Source organism: Protobothrops mucrosquamatus, unplaced genomic scaffold (genome assembly GCF_001527695.2).
Source record: "Protobothrops mucrosquamatus isolate PMUCROS unplaced genomic scaffold, P.Mucros_1.0 scaffold_144, whole genome shotgun sequence".
Lineage (NCBI taxonomy): Eukaryota > Metazoa > Chordata > Lepidosauria > Squamata > Viperidae > Protobothrops > Protobothrops mucrosquamatus.
The window spans coordinates 484,750-498,228 of record NW_015386220.1 but is presented as its reverse complement, the minus strand read 5'-3'; the positions used below and the strand labels follow the sequence as shown (position 1 = coordinate 498,228).

General features: G+C 43.0%; 1 protein-coding gene across 2 annotated transcripts in view; it reads right to left on the bottom strand.

Moving 5' to 3' along the window:
* Positions 1-13,479, bottom strand: part of ZNF423 (zinc finger protein 423) — a 131,987-nt gene that overhangs the window by 37,808 nt on the left and 80,700 nt on the right. The gene's annotated exons all lie outside the window — the stretch shown is intronic.

Here is a 13,479-nt window from a genome sequence, read left to right as displayed (position 1 = left end):
AGAAGAAGAAGAAGAAGAAGAAGAAGAAGAAGAAGAAGAAGAAGAAGAAGAAGAAGAAGAAGAAGAAGAAGAAGAAGAAGAAGAAGAAGAAGAAGTGCTGAGAACTATGGAGGCAAGGGTTATGTCTGCTTTGACTCTATTTGTTGTATCACATTGCATTGCAAGCTTTTGAGTTGTCTACTCCAACGCCACTCTAAACAATATTAAAATAATATGATTTCAGCTAGCTCAGTCGGGCTGAGTTCAAACCAGAAATAATCTTCTAATCTCCCTAATAAGAAGAACTACATCATGCATCCTTAGGTCATGAATATACCCTATCCTTTTGCGCAAGATCTAGGAGAGGAAAAGTGAACAAAAAAGCAAGCCAGGCATTTTGGGTGGGGGGGCGAGGGGCTAGAAATTGTAAGGCATAAAGTGGACACATTAAATATAAACGTATAAAGGATCCCCATTGCTCCTTAAAACCTCCCAACTCTCAGCATGCCAAAAGGAGCCAGTAAAGTTGGTTTCACTCATTTAGGAAGACCATAAAAATGTAGACTTGGACTGTGGGTTTTTGTTCCCTTGCTTGAAATCACAGGTTTTCTAGAAGCTGAAAGGTTTATTCTACTGACACGGTAAAATCAGAATGCTACAGATACAGGGCATATCCACATTAGATATTAAGCCACACTGTGTGGTTGGTGTGAACGCACGCATCATCTCTTCATTCCTCTGTTAATCACAGCTAACAGCTCTTTGGTTAAATATGCAAATAGGGAGCAGCTGCTGTTTTCGGTTAGCATTCAACTGGCAAATTGCCATTGTTTTTTGTTCTGGTTAGCAATAACCAGAGTGATGGGCTTAACCATAAAGGTACCAATTGCGGATCTGCTGTTAAGATAATTCAACCCAGCAAAACTGGTCTCAAATCTAGGTAGCAGCAAAGCTCCAAACAAAAATAAGAACAATGGCAGAAACAGCACCTTTCATCAAGCAACGGATTTTGCATTGTTTTTCCTAAAAAACAACCTTGTGGGTCTAGACAAAAAAAAAACAAAAAACCCCACTGTCAACCTAGAACTAAGGAGAAATTTCCTAACCGGGAGAACAATTAACCAGTGGAACGGCTTGCCTCTAGAAGTTGTGGGTGCTCCAACACTGGAGGTTTATAAGAAGGGACTGGACAGCCATTTGTCTGGAATGGTATAGGGTCTCCTGCTTGAGCAGGGGGTTGGACTAGAAGACATCCAAGTTCCCTTCCCACTCTGTTATCCTGTTTTGCCCACACACACAAAGTAAGGCAGTATGATTACCCTAATTTGCACATGGGGGTATGGTAGACATATATATATATATAAAACTGACGTTTTTTTGTAGCTGCATGGTTGAGGGAGTGTTAATCCCAGACCCTGGTGTGCTTTGCAACACAGTCTTTAACCAACAACAACACAATCAGCACTCACCAAAAGCCAGCAACCAAATACACCCTGGGGAATTATACTCCTCTCTTTTCTCATCTCGGGAGAACACAAATTGTATGCCCCTTTTAGGCAGAGTATGGAAGTATTGCAAACAGTTAAAGCCATGCCAAACAAAACTCTCTCTCACACACACACCCCATAATACAAATATAAGAGGTTCCCACAGATGTGGAAATTTATCCCAGAGAGGCAAGACACTTTGATTTGCAAATCCACTTCTGAATTATAAGGCCCTCTTCGCACTGTTCATTCTTTTTCTTTTTCTTTTTCGCATTCCCCTAGGAGTCCATTATATATTTTCTATGTCAATGAAACTATCTAAGAAGAAACACATATATATACAGAGAGAGAGAGAGAGAGATGGAGAGAGAGAGAGAGAGAGAGAGAGAGAGAGAGAGAGAGAGAGGGAGGGAGAGAGAGAGAGGGGGGGAGGGAGAGGGAGAGGGAGAGGGAGAGAAAGGAGGAAGAAAAAGAACTAAAAAATACTAGGGTTCAGCATAGAAATATTTCCCTTTTTACATTTCCCAGAAGGGTCAATGAAAGAAGCAGAAAAACCTAGGAAACTGAGTTGAACTAAACCAGATTATTCATTGGTCATTTTGCTACCCTGACTGACAGTAATGAACCAAAGGTTTTCCTAGCTTTATCAACGCCAACTGAGGGATAGAATCAAGGTCACGTGGAGCGTTAATAGCACTTTATAATGACTTGGAAAGACCACACTTGAAATATTGCATCCAGTTTGGTCACCACAATAATAATAAAAAGATGTTGAGACTCTAGAAAGAGTACAGAGAAGAGCAGCAAAGAAGATCAGGGGATTGGAGGATAAAACATCTGAAGAACATTTGCAGGAATTGCAAGTTTAATAAAGAGAAGGACGAGGGGTGACATAATAGCAGAGTTCCAATATCTAAGGGGGCTCCCACAAAGAAGAGGGAGGAGGTTCAACCTATTCTCCAAAGCACTGAAGGCAGGACAAGAAGCAACGGATGGAAACTAATCAAGGAGAGAAGCAACCTAGAACTAAGGAGAAACTTCCTGACAGTTAGAACAATTAGCCAGTGGAACAACCTGGTGAATGCTCCAACACTGGAGGTTTTTAAGAAGAGATTAGACAACCATTTGTCTGAAATGGTATAGGGTTTCCTGCCTGAGCAGGGGGCTGGACTAGAAGACCTTCAAGGTCCGTTCCAACTCTATTATTATTATTGGTGTTGGTATTGTTATGTTGTTGTTTTGTTGTTTGTTGTTGTTGTTGTTGTTGTTGTTGTTATATATCCAAGAGCTTTCCCACCATTCTTAGAAACCCAGGTTCTCCAAATATCTGAAACCCTCTAGATCAGGGGTGTCAAACTGCCGGCCTGCGGGCCAGACACACCATGCGGAAACCGTGCCCACCCCATTGCCGGCAATGGCAAAACTCTCCCGATACGTTGCGTGACGTCATGTGACGTCACGAGTTTGACATGTCTGCTCTAGATTAACGACTAGATTAACTAGATTACTTACTCTCCCAGCTTGTCCACCTCACCAAATTATTACAAAGGTGGAACAGAGATCAAGAGATCCAGGTGCTCCAACATCTTGAAGGAACAACCATCTAACCAAGATCATTCAATCAATAGGAAACTTAAAGTCTAGGAACCACCAGGTTGTTGGGGGGAATGTTTAGCTTCTAATAAAGAGAAGATTGCTTACAAGGTGCCCAGGTTACCTTAACAGTACTGGCAGTTTAGGAGCTGAGCCTGCAACGAAGGGACATCCTCATTATTACCTCCCTATTTATTCCCCTAAACTGGGAGGGAGAAATATGAAAAGGAGGAGGAGAAGAGCCGGCTCAGCAGGTTCCTAGAAGAGAGACCAACCTAATAGGTGCATGACAGACAATCCCTCTCATTTCTGACATAAAAAGCAGACTTCTGCTTCCTCAGTGTGCCTGCCTCCCAGCGTTACTCCCCTTAAACCCTCAATCTGCTTGCGGATCTGTTGATTCAGAGCTGAACAAACATGGCTTCCAAACAGAGATTCTTCAGGTCTCTTTCTCCGTCTCCCAAGTTCGGAATAATAAGCATTAATTTTACACTTCATTTCTCCATACAAAGAGAGAAAGAGAGAGGGGCCCGGGGGTGGGGGGAGAGAGAGAGAGAGGAAGAGAGGGAGAGAACGTGGTCCTTGTTTAAACCAAGTAGGCCTGTGGGATTTTATCTGGCAGAAACTGTGTCAGGCCAAAAGAGAAACAGAATGCTTTGTGTAAAAGTATCATGGGGAGATAAGAGCATTCTGCAATGTTCCCGGTACCTACTTTTGTCTCCAAAAAGCATTTGATCCCTTCCAGACATATATACTTATTTCCATACCGGTCTTGGGGGGAAAGCTACTAGGAGCTAGAGCTGATTATGTGAATGCTGAAGGTGAAACCTGGGCGGTGCCCACGGTCTCTAAAAGACTGGGATTTGGAGAGTCCTTAATTTATGCTTGTTACTGAGGAGGAATTGAGGACGGTCAGTAGCCCAGCTGTCAGCCTTACCAGATGGACCAGACAGAAAACACGACAGAGATGAGCTACTTCTACGTATTGTAATGCCAGATTAACCGAATCTTGAAAATCTGCAAATACAATTCTTCCTCTTCTCTTTTACATCCTGAGAAAATAGGGGGGGGTCCCTTCTGAGCCTCTTGCCCCACCCATTAACTAGCTAAGGGCTAAGCCAGGGGTAGGCAACCTTGGCTCTTTTATGACTCATGGACTTCAACTCCCAGAATTCCTGAGCCAGCCATGCTGAGGGGACAGGGAGAGGTTTCCAAGCTGAGCCATGCTGGCTCAGGAATTCTGGGAGTTGAAGTCCACGAGTCATAAAAGAGCCAAGGTTGCCTACTTCTGGGCTAAGCTGTCTCTTATCTCACCATTCCTTAAGTAGTATACCTTCATCCCGTCTCCCAAGGTCCTTCCTGCCATACCATTCCATTGGCTGAGCAACAATGCTGAAATTCAACACCTTCAGTTCAACAGCAATAGCAATAGCACTGAAGGAGATGAGCAGGCTGAAGCTGAGCCTGAGGAAGGGGTCAAACATGTCATCAGTCTCAAGTCCTTTCGCATCCACAAAAGATCTAAGTCCAGCCCACCTTGAATTCCTTATCTGCCGCCAATTTGCCTTGACTGTCAGTAGTTCAGATTCTTGTAGAATGCTTAAGCTTGCAAAACACCTTTATATTCATTTGAACTGCCTGGACACCAAATTTCCCATGCTTGACAAGCACTTAGACTTATATACTGCCCCATAGTGATTTACAGCACTGTCTGGGGTGGGTGGTTTACAAGGTCAACATATTGCCCTCAACAATCTGGGTCCTCATTTTACTGATGTGGGAAGGATAGAAGGCTGAGCCAACCTTGAGCCGGTCAGGATCGAACTCCAGACTGTGGGCAGAGTTTGCCTGCAATACCATATTCTAATCACTATGCCACAACGGCTCCACAAAAAAAAACAACAACCCACCAACAGCCCATGGAAAAGCCCCATGTTTCCCACAGCTTGGCTCACTTCCCTTTTCCACATTGCCCTCCTGCTCTGTCAGTCGAACACATTTTGTTTCCAGTGGTATTTAATAAGAATTACACTCAGCACCATCTTCCCATAAGAGAGAAGAGGCCAACTGACATTTCAATATTCATAATTGTTCCCATTGGGCGATCTCTCTCTCTCTCTCTCTCTCTCTCTCTCTCTCTCTCTCTCTCTCTCTCTCTCTCTCCCTCCCTCCCTCCCTCCCTCTCCCTCTCCCTCTCCCTCTCCCTCTCTCTCTCTCTCTCTTAAAACTATTATCTTTACCAGGCTTCCTTTGATGAAATGCAAGCCACTTTAGGCATCGTCTCGCCAAGAAAAGGCATTCAGACAAATGAGCTTGCAGATAGGAGACAACCCTTCCTAACTGGACTCTGTGTTATGGATAATGCGGTGTGAAGCCTCAGTCCTAGCAGCTATTCAGATTACAATTATAAACTATATTAATGACAACATAAAAGAGACGCCCCGCTGAGTAACTAATACTGGGTGACATGCTTTCGCTTATTTATTTTGGGCACCACGTATTTATTTTGGGTAAACGGAGGGAAAGACCACGGCTATTTGAGCGGCTTCTGAGACACAAAAGGAAGCTAATCTTTCCACGGCTCGGTTTCGTAACGGCGACGTTCTCATTGAAGGAGGAGAGCTAGAGCCATGTTCTCCTGCCTTTGAGCCTCGCTGGTGGCTTCAGCAGACAAGTCCCACCGTTTCCTCCGGCCGGCGTGACACATTTCCACTGCAGTGTAATAACATGATAGCCATGTTTTAGACATAAGGACGCCTCACACTCTTCATTAACGATCACCCTTAGAGGCTGAAATCTGGTGCAAATGTTAAATACTTCCTTCCTCTCCACTCAGGGAGAAGAAGCTCACCTACGTGTGATCTTATCTGTCCATTCCTCTCCACCTCAACAAATGCAAGTCAAACCTTAATAGGCATCTATTTGCTCCCACCCTGTGGAATATTATCTCTAACGCCCCCTACTTCCGCCCCCCCCGAGGTGAGGCAGGCCCCCCACTTTCCTGGCCTCCTGAAAAGGAGTCAAAACAGGAGCCTTGCGTGGGGAATGTAGAGAAGCACACAGCCGTGGGGCTGGCTGGCGTCCTGAGAGCCTTTCCTTTGCCTTTTAACCAATTTTAACAGTATTTAATTATCTTTTGCTTCCTTCCCAAAGCTTAATTTTTATATGCTGTTTCTATATCTTAAGATTTTATGGTACACTGCTCAGACTCCCTCTTTGAGGGAGATGGGTGGTTTAAAAACAGACAGACAGACAGACAGACAGACAGACAGATAGATAGATAGATAGATAGATAGGCAGGTAGGCAGGTAGGCAGGTAGGCAGGTAGGTAGGTGGGCAGGCAGGCAGGCAGGCAGGCAGAGAGTTTAGAGAAAGAGAACGAGAGGTGATAGATAAGAGATGACAGACAGACAGACAGACAGATAGATAGGCAGGCAGGCAGGCAGTTTAGAGAGAGAGAATGAGAGGTGATAGATAATAGACGACAGATACTGTAGATAGATAGATAGATAGATAGATAGATAGATAGATAGATAGATAGATAGATAGATAGATAGATAGATAGATAGATAGATAGATAGATAGATAGGCAGGCAGGCAGGCAGGCAGGCAGGCAGGCAGGCAGATAGACATGGAGAGAGAGAGAGAGAGAGAGAGAGAGAGAGAGAGAGAGAGAGAGAGAGAGAGAGAGAGAGAGAGAGAGAGAGAGAGAGATCCCTAGTAGATACCGTAGTGGAGATGGCACAAAATAACATGGATGAAAGGTTGATACTTCTAAAATTACAGCTCTGCCTTTGCAGAAGAGGCATGACTTTGTTGTTTCAGGCATCTTTTAACCACCACCACCACCACCACAGCACACCTTAGCACACCATGCCCTTCCTTGGATCTCACTACACCACATCATTGCTTATTCATGAGTTCACCTTCCAGAAAGGCAGGAGGGGAACCCCTGAGCTTATTCCAATAGCAAAGGAACCTCTTTGCCTTTCTAATCCAGCTTGAGGGCTGAAGAAGGCGCTAATTTCACACCTCAGACAGACAACACAATTACAGTATTGATTTGTGATTAAACACTGCAGAGAAGATAACGGGACCAAATTCCAGGCAAAGGACTATTGAGAGCATCCTCAGCTAATTTAACAGCCCCTCTCGGGTCAGAACAGCCTCAGTTTCACATGCCAAGGAAGCAAACCTTGGTTTGTACATCATCTGGACCTTAATCCTCACCTGTCATCCCTTTTTTGAAGTTGCCAAATGCTCTGGGCAAGATTTTACCGTCCTGTCTGTCGTGTGTCACGAAAAACCAGGAAGAAAAGAGTTACTTCCTTGGCAATCTTGTCATTGTTGTCCACAACCAGGTCCTCCAGAGGATGCTCTCCTGTATCCTTCTGGACCAATGAGAATTCCTACCCCCTCCCCCTTTCTTCATCCTTGCACCTCCCATAGGCTTTTTCTCACCCAGACACCTTGGGGACCCACAAATGAGTTGGCGTGTTCTTTCCCCGGGAAGAAATGGGACAAAAGGAACTCTTTCGAACCGCACACCCCGACAATTAAGGAGGCTGGTTTTGCGAAAAGAAGGCTGGGATTGATGACATGGGCAGCCAAAGCTTCACCTGGGGAACTGGGTGTAGATCCTCCGAGGATTGTGCTGGAGGTCAGTTACCATAGCAACGGAGAATGAGCTCAACCTTGTAACTGACCCTTATCTTTTTTTGATCTGTTGGCCACTTGGGGCAAGAACTGGAAATCAGCTGGAAAATAATCCAGTCACATATTATAAAGAAAACTATCCATACTTATTTGCACAAACACACGGAGAATTTTCCTTTTTTCTTTTTTCTTTTAACCCAAGCAATTGTGCTGCCCTTAATGATGGTAGACTGCTTTGCAACCTCGCGTAGACCCAATTAATAATACAGAAAAGCAGAGATTCGGGGTTTTTTTTTATTCCCCTCCCTATTTTGACGTTGATATTTAGCTTGCCTTTTGTGCCCAGCCCCCAGTCAAATAACCCCACAGACACCTTGAAGCCGGCGGAAAAATCTGGGGAGGTTTTTTTTTTAACTGGAAGTTGAGAGCTTAGTGAGTGGAAGATTTTAATCACTAAAATGTAGATGCCACTGGATTCATCACATTATATCCATGGTGGCGAACCTATGGCACGCGTGCCACAGATGGCACTCAGAGCCCTCTCTGTGGGCACGCACGCGTGCCGTCGCCCCAGTCCTAGGCCTTCAGCTGGGTTTTATAAAACCTTTTCGCTTTAGGCCTCTGCCGCATTGTGCAAAAAAAAAAAAAAAGATTCAATCAATCAATCAATTTCAACTTCTCTTGGGGAAAAAAAAAGATTTCGCAAAGTTGGAATTGATTGATTGAACTTTTTAGTCCCATCCAGTCTGCCGTTACCACCGAAGCCATGCCACCCAATGGGCCATGCCCACCCGGCACCCGACGATACAGAAGTGGGTTTTGGGTTGCAGTTTGGGCACTCGGTCTCTAAAAGGTTCACCATCACTGCATTATATTGTGCCCTTGAATTTTATTTTTTTTAAAAGCATTTAATCACAATTTGCAGTACAGGTAATCCTCGACTTACAACAGTTCATTTAGTGACCTTCAAAGTTGCAACAGTACTGAAAAAAGTGACTTATGTCTGTTTTTTCACCCTTACAACAGTTGCCGCATCCTCATGACTATGTGATCAAAATTCAGGCCCTTGGCAACTGACTCAGACTTATGACAGCTGCAGTGTTCCGGGGTCATGTGACTGCCTTTTTGTGACCCTCTGACAAGCAAAGTCAATAGGGGAAGCCTGATTCACTTAATAGCCGTGTTACTAACTCTTTCATACCTGCGGTGATTTACTTAACAACTCTGGCAAAGAAAGGTCGTAAACAGGGACAAAACTCACTTAAGAAATGCCTTGCTTGGCAACAGAAATTTTGGGCTCAATTGTGGTTCATAATTCGAGGACTGCCTGTACAAAAGTAAGCCAGGTCAATTTTTAAAAAATAATATAAAATAAGTTGTTGCACAAATAAGATAAATAAAAATAAATAAAACCAGACACATCGCTAGAAGATAAAATCATAAGACGATGTCTGGTTTACTTTGGCCAGGTCATGCGTGCAAATTCATTGGAGAAGGCAAAGATGCTGGGAATGGTCCGTGGAAGAAGAAGAAGGGGCAAGCAAAGAACAGGCTGGCTTGAAAACATCAAATCTGATGCAAAGTTGAATGCACAACAATGGAAAGAAGCTGTGTTTGACAGGATAGCATGGAGAGCCGGACATGACTAAATGGTTAAAAGGACAAGCTTGTTGCATTAAAAAAAAGGTATAGATGGAGAAGGAGCTGAAGCTTAAGAATGATCACACCTCTCAAAATAAACGATATCTTACTTCGATAGGTGGGAGAAAAAGGAGAAAGAGAGGAGAAAGAAAGAGAAGGAAGGAAGGAAGGAAGGAGGCATTCTACAAATGGGGTATCACTAAAGAGAAGTTCTTTGTTCTGTGTTGATCCTACAAATGACATTTGCTGGTAGAAGAAAGTGAACGAGTGACTAAGAGAGAGTTTCTTGTAAAGAGTCATTTGGATAAACAGATGCTGTGTATGGTGGAAAAAGTGCAAAGACACAAAGGGTCACACACAAAGGAAGCCAGTGAAAAATCCTGCAGCACCTTGGGGACTCTTGTGAGTTCATCTGACTGAATGCCTGGAGTGATTCTGAGTCCACAAAAACTTACTTGAAAAAGTTTTCTAAAGTTCCATCGGACTGCTGTTTTAATTAGGTGCCTCAAGTTGCAATTTTCCAGTAATCCGATAGCAAGGGCTTGATTCATTTTTAAATAGAGATAATTCCTCAAATACTGTATACTCACAGATATCAACATTCAACTCTCCCCTTCTTTTTCTCTCTCTCTCTCCTACTTAATTATAAGCTTGAAAGTTAGACTTAGCCATTCTGAACTCAAGGAAATGTTATCTGCTATTATGAACAGAGTGTCAGGTGTTTGCATGACCTGAATTGAAATGCTTTGGAACACATGAAACTTAGTGAAGCATTTTGAGCAGGGGTCTTCAAACTTGGCCCTTTTATGACTTGTGGACTTCAACTCCCAGAATTCCTCAGCCAGCGTACCTGGCTAAGGAATTCTGGGAGTTGGTCCACAAGTCATAAAAGGGTCATGTTTGAAGAGCCCCCCCCCCCGAGGTAGACAATTAAGTCAAGAACAAGGCAAGACGAGAGCTTCAGGTTTGTCACCCTTTGGCACCTCCTGATTTTGAATCTCCAACTTTAGTCAATGTGACATGGAAATGGTAAGAATGAATTCAAGTTTATCTTAATTTAAGTCACTTTTAATATTTTAGAAATCTTCTCTTCATAGGAGAAGATAAGAAGAAATTGTATCTTCCCCTTTCTCTTGTTTACTGTCCAGCTCAATTCAAGAACACCCACAATCTCAGACTGATCATAACTGTTACTAAATAAATTGACAAGATCATCTAATCATCATCCTCAAGGCAGAAAAGAAGTAGGTCTTTTTCAGATGTTATGGATATAACTCTCATCAGGTCTACCCAAATGGGTCAATTATAAGAGATTGTGGTCTAAAACACAAGTGTCAAACTCAAATGTGCCAGATGATGTATCATGATGTATCATGATGTTTTTTGCCTTCATGAAGCTGGGGTGGGCATGGCCTGCATGTGACACATCTGGCCCTCAGGCTGCCAGTTTGACACCCCTGGTCTAAAACATCTGGGAAGCATCGTGTTGTCTCCCCTTCAATCCTTCCATCTTCATTCTCTCCTCTCATTTTCCACCAGCAACTTGGTGCTTATCATTGTCTCACTTCCTTTCAGAAATAGAATTTCGCTTTCAAAATACATTTATATAATCTAGAGTGGCACAAGGCTGATGTCTTTTATGAACTGGAGATTGGTTAATAAAATCTTCTAAGCCTGCTTCATTCTTATGACAATTTTACTCTTATGTTTTCAAGGGATATGAAAGCTGTCTGCAGTGGTTAGAAACATCATTTTAATGAAAAATGATAACACTGGGAGCTGGCTACGTCTAGGTATTACTTTTTTAAAAAGGCAAGAGATGAGCTGGAATTTCAAAGCGTGCATTTGGTTTTGGAAGTATTTTGTAGTGGAGATGGGAACTGATATATATATATATGCTCTTTTTTCTTGTCTATTTGTTCTGGGCTGTCCTTCCATTAGAATTGTTGGCCAGAACTTCACGATGGTGCTCAGACAACCAAGACTGAAAAGCTAGTTTTAAAAAGAGTAAATGATATTCACAGAGACTATTCCCCAAACCACCATTCAGTGTTCACAGTAGGTAACAAACCAACTGTCACTGCTTTTTTACAGCCAGCTCACAAGTTACTGTGCCGAGATGAATTCTGAGGGGCTGCAGAAAAATTGGGGTGGAGGGGTGGCATTTTATAATCTCCCCTTTGGTGAAAGTACATGGGGTCAAATTTGAGGTCTGTGTCACATCCATAAGGTTTTTACCCATTGCTCTATCCAGTGCCTGCTTTATTTTATCTGGAGTTTGCATTCATCCACATTAAAAAAAAACCACCTCTCAAACTGTATGCAAGTGCACGTTTTGAATCATTTAAGCAGCTGAGAACTGTATCACAGTATCTGCTGGACAGCTACTTTCCGATCGTCCTAGCCATTAGACAGATATGGATCAGGTCCTTCTCTACAAGGCTGTATAAAAATTAAGTTAATTTTTAATTGAATTACTTCTGCGGTTCATGCTTGAGGAGAAGTACTGAGGCTATGAATCTCAGAACAATTTATGGGATTCCCAGAATTTTAGTCTGACAGTTTTGGAGCTTTTAGATATCTATAAAACCCTGAATATTGCTATTTTTAAGACTAAGGAGCTTTGAAAAGATGAAATAGATGATATTAATTCCAATAGTAAGAAAAATCAGCCCGAGAAGCAATATGCAAGGGACGAGTGCTAAAAAATGAATGGGCTTAAATTATTTGACTGGATTGGGTGGTGAAGCAATTAGGTGGAAAAAGGGTCTTCATTAGAGGACTACCCAAGGGATGGGTCACTTATCTAAATACACCTTTATGAACATTTGCATATCAAAGATAAGTGCTGCAGAGAGAAACTATACCTAAAAAGAGAAGAGCAACAGAGAAGACCAGTAGGCAACCTTCAAAACAGAAATCCAGAACTCCAGACATGTTCCCTGTTGCATTATTTTTCTATGTGCATATTTTCAAACCCCTCCCGTATAGTATCTGTCAATGGGGGCCCAAAGCAACACTGTTCCCCAATAACTTCAGGGTAGGTCACCAGCGCAGTGATCTCCAGAAGAGAAACTGAACTCAGATCTCTACAAAATAGCTTGCAGAGTATGCACTGAAAGATCACCGAGAGCTGATGGTTTTCCAAACGCGTGCTACACAAAATATTTTGCTAGACCACGCTTCCCATTTTAGATTGCAAAAATAACGAAGACTTTTTTTTCAAAAAAAAAAAAAAATCGGAGCAACTGTATTTGTATTTTGAATGTTAATTTGACAAAAAGAAGTGCGCATGAGGGAATGTTTATAATCAGAACACCAATAAACTAACAAATGACTCTAGTATTTTATAAGCTTGTTAGGAACAAATCACTCCCTTAGCTTATATTTACTTACTGATGAATCATAAAAGGCCTCAATACACAAAGAATAAATTCCAAAAAAGATTTCCTTCCGGCTTGATGGGTAACATCTATCCTGCAAGCTTTGCAACTTATTATGAGAATCTTACAGCTCACCTGTTTCGTGGACAAAGAATAATTTCCCACCAATTCAGCCTGGAATCCTGATCTGTTTTCTCCCCCTCTGCCCTTCTAAGCACACAGGAGATTATCCTGGCTTGCAGAAGCAAAGGACCGGCTACCTTCTCCTGCCTCCTGCCCTTACGTTGCTTGGAGAGCAGTCTCTGGGAGCACATCCAATCACGCTAATCTGCATAATGATGAAGCTCTACAGGGACTGTTCAGTCTTAAGAGGCAACAGAGAAAACACACATGCCGTCCTCTAAACAAGCATGACTGGATGAACAATACAAGCTGCACAAAATTGAAAGATATGAGCAGGGACGAAGAAAAATCTGGATCCGTGCATGGGTTGGAGCTGGATGGTCCCAACCTTTCCCACCGTGGAAGCCTATTGGCCAAACTGATGATACGCAGCTGTACATTTCCACCCCAGGCCACCCCAACGATGCCCTTGACGTGATGGCCCGTTGCCTGGAGGCCGTACGGGTCTGGATGGGGAGGAACAGACTCAGGCTCAACCCTTCCAAGACCGAGTGGCTGTGGCTGCCGGCGCCTCGGTATAGTCAGCTGACCCCATCGCTGACTATAGGGGGCGAAAT